Genomic DNA, 8,820 nt, shown 5'->3' on the forward strand with positions numbered 1-8,820 from the left:
TTCAAATTTTGCCCTTAATTTTGAAAGACGGTAACTAATTGAAGATCAACAGGATGTTGCGACAATTCCTGTGGCAGGGTAAAAGATCAAGACTACCGTTACAAATTTTACAAACTCCCATAAAGCATGGTGGGATGGGCCTGTTAAATTTGAGATATTTAACAGTGGGGAGTGGCATGCACCACATTACTGACTGGTACAGGGTGACCAATTATCTTTCCTTAGGGGACCTAGAGACTCACCAGGTACAGGGGATACATTTTAGTGTTTTTTACATGGTCTGCTCTCCCTGCCTACTGGAACCTATAAAGCTCACTCTACCATTAGAAGAGGACGAGAGGTTTGGAAATGGGTTTGCAAGAAGTCCACATTCTTGTCACAGACCACACCATATATATCACTCTGTGATAATGTGGAGTTTCCCCCAGGACAGGGAAGAGTGTATTTACACATTGGAGTAGAAAGGGAATTGTCTATGTACTCCATTTGATAGATTTGGAAGTGAAGGTTAAATCATTTCCCACTCTTCAGCGTGAATTTAATTTACCAGCAACAGATGTATTTGCATATTGGCAGACGTGTCACTATATTCAATCTTTGCAATGGACAGATCTCACGGAAGATATACAGGAGACGTTGAGTGAAGCCTTTACCCTAGGCTCTCAGCAATTGGTTCCTTTAAGATTTTACTACAGGCACCTACTTGACTCCACACCAGATATTGACCATCAATGCTTAGCACCCCAGTGGACTGAAGATTTGCATATTGAAATCACCAGTACTCAAATAAAGAATAGTATTAACATAACAAGGAACACTAATCCCACAATACTCAAGAAATTAAGAAAACTCTATCTTGGGGGGGGGGGGGGGTAGTGGTCATTGGAACTACTAGTTAGCGGGAGACTCTTTAAATTATTAATGATGAATTCTATTCTAGGTGGTAAAATTATTTTTTTTTTAAAGAGAGGAGAGGTGTCTTCTGGACATGTGGCTTCCTTGCATTCAATCTATCCCCATGAGCAACTGAAGTGCCATTCTAAATTTATGAGCGAACTGTAGAGTGCTGACCCATTGGAAAGATTAGGCAGTTGTGTGTTGGTGTGTGAGAGTGGATCTGATGGGCGGAAAGAGCTAAAGTTTGATAAAGGAGGTTGGGAGGTTATAGCTACAACTGGGAATTGTAATCGGAAGGTCTCCTGTTTGTTAATGGAGTTTATAGACTAGATGAATGTAAATGTTCAATTTACATTTCAATAAAATTGATTCAACTAAGAAAAAGAATGAAAACCTATATTCAGTTCAAAACGTGGTTAGGGTGGTGGACTTTGGTCCTGGGGAACTGAGGAACTGAGTTTGATTCCCACTTCAGGCACAGGCAGCTCTTTGTGACTCTGGACAAGTCACTTAACCCTCCATTGCCCCATGTAAGCCGCATTGAGCCTGCCATGAGTGGGAAAGCGCGGGGTACAAATGCAGCAGGTTCAATTGATATACAACATTTATTTATTGCTTGCATATAGAAACCACCTATCCGGGAGGACTCAAAGCAATGAACAGTCACATACATAACCACCACCACCACTATTTGCAAGGTAAATCAGTCAGTCCTTCATGCTTCAGATCACATATCAGAGCACCTTTTTTCTCTTTCATTTGTAATGAGTGTTCCAAAGTGATATACTCAAAAACTCTCCCTCATCCTCTCCTCCTACCACCATCACACCAGCATACATAATCACTTTTATCATCTGCCCCATTCCTAAACTCTTCCAGCAGACTGCTTGTAAGCAGTGCTTCTTATCTCCTGTTGCTGCTGCTGCTGCTGTTGCCTCCTCCTCCTCCTCTTCCTCCTCCTCCTCCTCCTCCTCCTCCTCTGCAGTTGGAACTGTGGAGAACTAGCAGATTAGAAAGCACTACCAGTGTCACATTATTCCAACAGTAGTAAAAAGCAGGCAGAAAAGGCTGTGGTAACAGCAAGTAAAAAGCACTGACTGCCATTTCCTCTTGCTAATTAGAGGATAGTGCATCGGAAGGCATGGAGAATAGATAAAAAGACTTTTGCAGGTTACAGTAGCTCTAGACTATCCTTGCTCTTCTCTGCCAGATGGTCAGGCACCACCTGCCTTTCTGGGACCATAATTTACTAGCAGAGTTAAACATAGGAATTGCAAAACACTGAATTAGCACAAGTGGTAGAGGCCGCCCCCTGAACATTTGTGCTTGGGTTGCCAACAGGCTCCGTTTTTTGTTTTTTCAGAAAAGGTTGATTCCGTCCTAGCTTTACCCTCCTTCCTGTATAAACTTTTAGTTCTGGTGTCCCTATTGGTTTTCCTAAGAAAAACAAGACAAGCCCATGCAGGCGGCAAGCTAAAGGCAGGCCTGGCTTGACCTATTTTGAAAATCTGCAGTCAGTTGGTAACTCTAAATGGGGCTCTAGGCATGCACCTAGTTTGCTTATGCCTTAATCTGTCCATGCATATGGTCTTTATCTGCCACTACATTCAATGTTTTTATTACTTTTTCACTTGAGCCAATTTGTGATTTTTTTTTTAAACTAAAAAACAGATTGCCAAAAAATGAATTGGCCCATCTCTAATAAGGACGTGGTGTACTTGTAGTTCCCAAGGAGACTTTAGTCTCCAGTACTGGCGCTGCAGGAGCTACATAGATGCAGATGGTACGAGCTGAAATGTCACTGCCTCACCTTCTACAGAGGTTCACTGGGGCAAATACTATCCAAAACATGACTCCATATCCTCCCACTCACTTAAAAAAAAAAAAAGAAAAAGAGACAGCTTCTTTTTGTCTGATATGTAGACTCTCGATAACCAGACCAGATGCCAGAGCAGCTGTACTGTAACAGAATTTCCCCTTCATACCTTTCTGATAGATCTATGTGCAAGATATTAAACAACCTTGGACTGCTTCTGAATATAGCTGACAGCTGGCAGGCGGTGTGTTTGTGCCTAAGTTACGGTAGAGAAGTGCCCAAAATGTGTCATAACTGGGTCAAAACACTTGGCAGGTCACAAATTGTTGAATTCAATTCTGTCACATATGAGTTTAAACATTTATTAAACAACGTAAACAGTTGGGTACAGCATTAGTCAAGAGCTTAAAGTGACAGAATTAGAAGCAGCTAGCAGCAGACTATGAAACATAGGTGCCAACAGCTTGCAAGTTGAACTGCTGGAAAAGTAATCAACTTTTCTTTCTGGAACAAAAGTAAATCTTCAGGTGATAAAAGAGAGAATTGCAAATGTCTTGAAGTGAAACTATACAGAGCTGCCTCAATGCACTTACCTGAACACTTTATAGAAAATGTGTCTTCATGTAGTGACATGCTTTCCTGGAATACTGAGAAATTTCTGTATTCCAATCTGGCATTTTGAGGGTGCAATTACCAGTGCTCTAGTCATTGTTTTGTACAAACTGGAACCAGTCTGTATTTCTGAGCAAATCTACACAGTTTCTGCTGTTCTCTTTGATTTGATCTAAAGCAAAATATTTTTCCTACTTGACTGCCTGCAATGCACATTTTTCATTATATGCATCTTCTAGAATACTGAAAATAGTAGTTTGATAGACTTTAATGTTGTGCTTTGGAGAAAACACTAGAAGAACACCTGGCTTTCTGATCCTACCCAACAAAACTGTCAAGGTCCAATGGGGACTCACAGTGAGCTGAATTATGACAACCCACAGGACTGGAGTTAGGCAATATGAGAGCCCATCTGTCTACATCTATTGCATTTGCTAGATAATATAACTCCAAGATTGCAAGGCAGAAGATACACTACGGTATTATCAAAGGAATCTGAAAATTTTTTATAGTGGGAGTATAGCTTTTGACATATGCATAATGCGAGTCTGCTCCCCAGTCTTCTATAGTTCCAATACCTGATTGAAAGCACAGAATGAGAAATTAGAGAACATGCAGATGGAAAAACAAAACAAGAAGAACTCTGCTTTGTGAATATGTTCCAACAGATCTGCTTATTTTTAATTATACGTGCAGGTTATGGAGTCTATTGCCCTGTTAGTAAGGCTGTGCATAGAAAACATTTTTGTTTTGTTTCAAAAATTTTCCAGGCAGCTATGCTCCTTCTGACACTTGGATTGATGTCCCTTAGTCTTCATCATTTCTAATCTGTCCCAGCTGACCTCTCCCCTAGACCTTCCTTGGTTTGGCCGGCTTCTTCCACTCTTTCCTTTCTTTCTTAGGTCAATCCAGCCTAAGGAAGAAACCATCTACTTCTGTTTGACCAATCCAGCCATCGGAGGTGCAGTTCACTTGCTGCTCTCTACAGCATGAGTCACACAAGGCTCAAGCTGTGCTTTGACAATAGGCTCCTACATATCAACCATTTCCTAGACCCCAGAAGCAAGGCCTTTTTATATGTTCCTTCAAAAACCTAGGATACACCCACTGCCCAGGGATACACAGGGCCATCCTCCAGTTACCTCGTAAATCACACTTGGAAAGGAGCAAGAAGCAACAGAATTTTTTTCTGTTTAAACTATAGAGGAAAAACTTGAGTGTCCTGCTATAGCTCTGTACCAGCACTTTTGAGATTTCATGCTACTAATTTGAAATTGACATGCACAAAAAATTTCAAAAATATGCAGAGGAGTGTGGTAGCCGTGTTAGTCCACTCTTAAGGTTATCAATAGAAATCAAACAAAATACTACTACTACTACTTAACATTTCTAAAGCGCTACTAGGGTTACGCAGCGCTGTACAATTTAACATGGAAGGACAGTCCCTGCTCAAGGAGCTTACAATAAAACATGGAAAAGAAAATAAGATGATACCTTTTTTATTGGACATAACTTAATACATTTCTTGATTAGCTTTCGAGGGTTGCCCTTCTTCGTCAGATCGGAAATAAGCAAATGTGCTAGCTGACAGTGTATATAAGTGAAAACATTCAAGCATTACTATGACAGTCTGACAGGGTGGGAGGATGGGGGTGGGTAGGAGGTATGCATGGGGACATCAAAGCATATCATTGATATTCTAACAGGATGGGTGTGGATAGGAGAGGGCTGGGGTGATCAACAGAGAAATACAGCTTTATGGTTTATAATGGGCTAGGAACCCCAGATCCTTAAGTCCTTTCTGTTGGGTGTTAAAATATTCAATCATTCTGACTTCAAAGGTCTTACGTTCTTGTATGGTTTTAAAGTTACCTTTCAGGATTCTCACTGTGAAGTCACTGGTACAGTGTCCTGGTCCTGTAAAATGCTGACCAACAGGGGTGGGAGCCCTACTGGCACCAGTATTGTTCATGTGATGTCTATGTAAATTGAATCTTGTCTTAAGCTTCTGGCCTGTTTCTCCAATATAGCATCCTTCATTACATTTTTTACACTGAATGATATATACCACATTGGAAGATGAGCAAGTGAAAGATTCCTTTATGTTGAATATCTTTCCTTTGTGGATGACTGTGGGGTCCTGTGAAATGTTTTGGCATAGTTTGCAACTGTGCAACTCTGTTGATCACCCCACCCCTCACCTATCCACACCCATCCTGTTAGAATATCAATCATATTCTTTGATGTCCCCATGCATACCTCCTACCCACCCCCATCCTCCCACCCTGTCAGACTGTCATAGTAATGCTTGAATGTTTTCACTTATATACACTGTCAGCTAGCACATTTGTTTATTTCCGATCTGAGGAAGAAGGGCAACCTTCGAGAGCTAATCAAGAAATGTATTAAGTTATGTCCAATAAAAAAGGTATCATCTTATTTTCTTTTCCATGTTTTATTTTGTTTGATTTCTATTGATAACAAAAATATGCAGAAATCAAAAATGACTTCTATTGATATAGCTATGTTAGGTATTATTATGAAAGGAATGGAAAACAAAAATGAGGACATTATAATGTCTTTGTATCGCTCCATGGTGCAACCGCACCTCAAATATTGTGTTCAATTCTGGACACCGCAACTCAAAAAAGAAATAGTGAAATTAGAAAAGGTGCAGAGAAGGGTGACAAAAATGATAAAGGGGATGAGACGACTTCCCTATGAGGAAAGGCTAAAGCAGCTAAGGCTCTTCAGCTTGGAGAAAAGACAGCTGAGGGGAGATATGATAGAGGTCTATAAATAATGAGTGGAGTGGAAAGGGTAGACGTGAAGCATCTGTTTACGCTTTCCAAAAATACTAGGACTAGGGGGCATTCGATGAAGATACAAAGTAGTAAATTTAAAACAAATTGGAGAAAATGTTTCTTCATTCAATGTGTAATTAAACTCTGGAATTCATTGCTAGAGAATGTGGTAAAGGTGGTTAGCTTAGCGGGGTTTTAAAAAGGTTTGGACGGCTTGCAAAAGGAAAATTCCATAGACCACTATTAAAATGTGGAAACTCCACTGCTTAATTCTAGGATAAGCAGCATAAAATGTTTTGTACTTTTTGGGATCTTGCCAGGTATATGTGACCTGGATTGGCCACTGTTGGAAACAGGATGCTGGGCTTGATGTACCTTTGGTCTGTCCCAGTATGGCAATACTTATGTACTTATGTACTAAAGAAGGAGGGAGAGACAGGGAGATGGGGGCTGCTGAGTTATACTCAGGAGGTTGAAATTCAGCCGGCAGCACTCAGCATTTTTCTGACCACTGCCAGCGTTATACACCCACAAATTCAATGCCAGGTCATGTCTGGGCTCTGGCATTCAATCCAGGTTTACGGAGCTGGTGAAACCATAGCCAGTTAAGTGCGATATTCAGCACTTAGGGGACATTTTGCAAAGGCGCGTTAGACTCTACGCATGTGCAGTGCATACCAAAATGAGACTAGCATGCCCCCCTGGTGGTAATTTCAGATTTGGTGCATGCACATACCGCCGGGACAAATTATTCTTTTATTTCCTACCACATGCGACATTTCCAGCATTAATGGGCAGTTAGCACATGCCAACCAGTCACCGCATGTGAGCCCTTACCACTAAATCAACGGATGATGTTAAGGGCTCAGGCCATAAATAGGCACACGCTGGTTTAAATATTCCCACAGGCCCTTTTCCTGGCCCATTGGAAAAAAAGCCTTTTTTTTCCCCAGATGCGGTAAAAACTGGCCCAGCATGCGCCAAAAACATACACCCACACTACCACAGGCCACTTTTTGCCACAGCTTAGTAAAAGGACCCCTAAACTGGCTATGGCAAACCGCACAAAGATAGGACTGACTCTTAATGTAGTCCTATTTATACAGTTACCTTGACTGGTTAAGTGCTGAATATATCAGCACTTTACCAGCCAAGTCCTAGCTCCACCCCCAGAATGCCCCCAAAATAGTCCCTGAATATGATCAGTTAACCCTGAACAAGCAATTCAACTGGCCAAGAGCCGTACTGGCCGACTACATCACGTTGATTATCGACCCCTGGGTTTTAAATTTTTTAATTTGTGTTGAGGTAGGGTAGGAATGGACAGAGTTTGTTTTTATTTATGTATTTGGAAATTTTTGTTAGTTGCCTTAATGTGCATGATGACAGGAAGGATAGTGAACAATAAAAATGAACTGAATTTAAACCAAATTTTTGACTAACAGCAGTGTGGATTGGAAGAGTAGCCTAATGGTTAGTGTAGTGGCCTGAGAATCAGGGGAACCAGGTTTGATTCCCACTGCAGCTCCTTGTGACTCTGGGCAAGTTACTTAACTCTCTGTTGCCCCAGTTATAAAATAAGTACCTGCATATAACATGTAAAACTGCTTTGATTATAACCAGAGAAAGGTGACATACCAAAATCCCATCTTTTGCTTTATGAAAGTGCAAATTGATCCCCCATGGTGCTAAAGTGCCTCATCCACATTTTTGAGTGACTCTTTGGTTCTGTTGCAGCAGTTGCTGAAGCTGAGGTTGGATTGAGGGCAGAGGAGAAGCAAAAAGGCCAGAATCATTTCTAAATAACCTGCTGTGGTTAGAGGGTGCTCCTGGCTTCAGCAGTCACTACTTCTATGCTAATTTCCTGTGCATGTTTAAGGAATATCATACTACTAACTGACTTCTTCAGACCTTCCGCAATTATCAGAATTTCAATAGACCCAGCTTCTAAATCTTGAAATCCCAAACATGGTTTCTTTAAATCAGTAGATTCTTGAACAATCTGCTCTAGACTCTAGTCAGTATGAAAAAAAGAAGCACTGCTCTGGTATTCCTTCCTATATCCAGCTACCCACTGAGTCTATCTATTCCAGGAAATGTATCCTAACAGTGGGGATGGAGATAAGTGGCTCCTCTTCCTGCTTTCCAGTCAACCCTGCATGTTCAGCTGCTGGTTTCCTCCTCTTTAAGCAAAAAAAATCACAGTTGATCTTAGCTGAGGGGTTGGGTTGCCAGATTGCAAAAAACTTTCCAGCCCAATCTGTGGTCAAAAGAAGCCCGAAAGGAGCCCAAAGTTAATATTCATGAGGAATCGTGAATATTCATGAGGAACTCGAGAATATATATATACTTTTCAAATTACATTTTTGAGAGATTAATTTAAGCAAGAACTTAGTTTAAGTATCAAGAAGATCCTGACAGGAAATGCTGAGGCAACAGGAACAGGATGCCAACTGAGGCAGGAACAGAGCACCTGAAAAAAAAAAAACAGAAGCAGAGCAGTAAAAAGCACCTGTAAACACAAGCCGAGCACCTGGAAACACAAGCCGCAATGCTGACTGAGGTAGGCCCAGGCCAGGAACAGAACACTGAGGCAGGCCCAGGAACAGGGTACACACTGAGGCCTGCCCCAATCTTACTGTTCCTGGAACTGCCCCTGGTGTTCCTGCTGATGGCCAGGAATAGGAACAG

Source organism: Microcaecilia unicolor, chromosome 5 (assembly GCF_901765095.1).
Source record: "Microcaecilia unicolor chromosome 5, aMicUni1.1, whole genome shotgun sequence".
In the NCBI taxonomy this organism is placed as follows: Eukaryota; Metazoa; Chordata; class Amphibia; order Gymnophiona; family Siphonopidae; genus Microcaecilia; species Microcaecilia unicolor.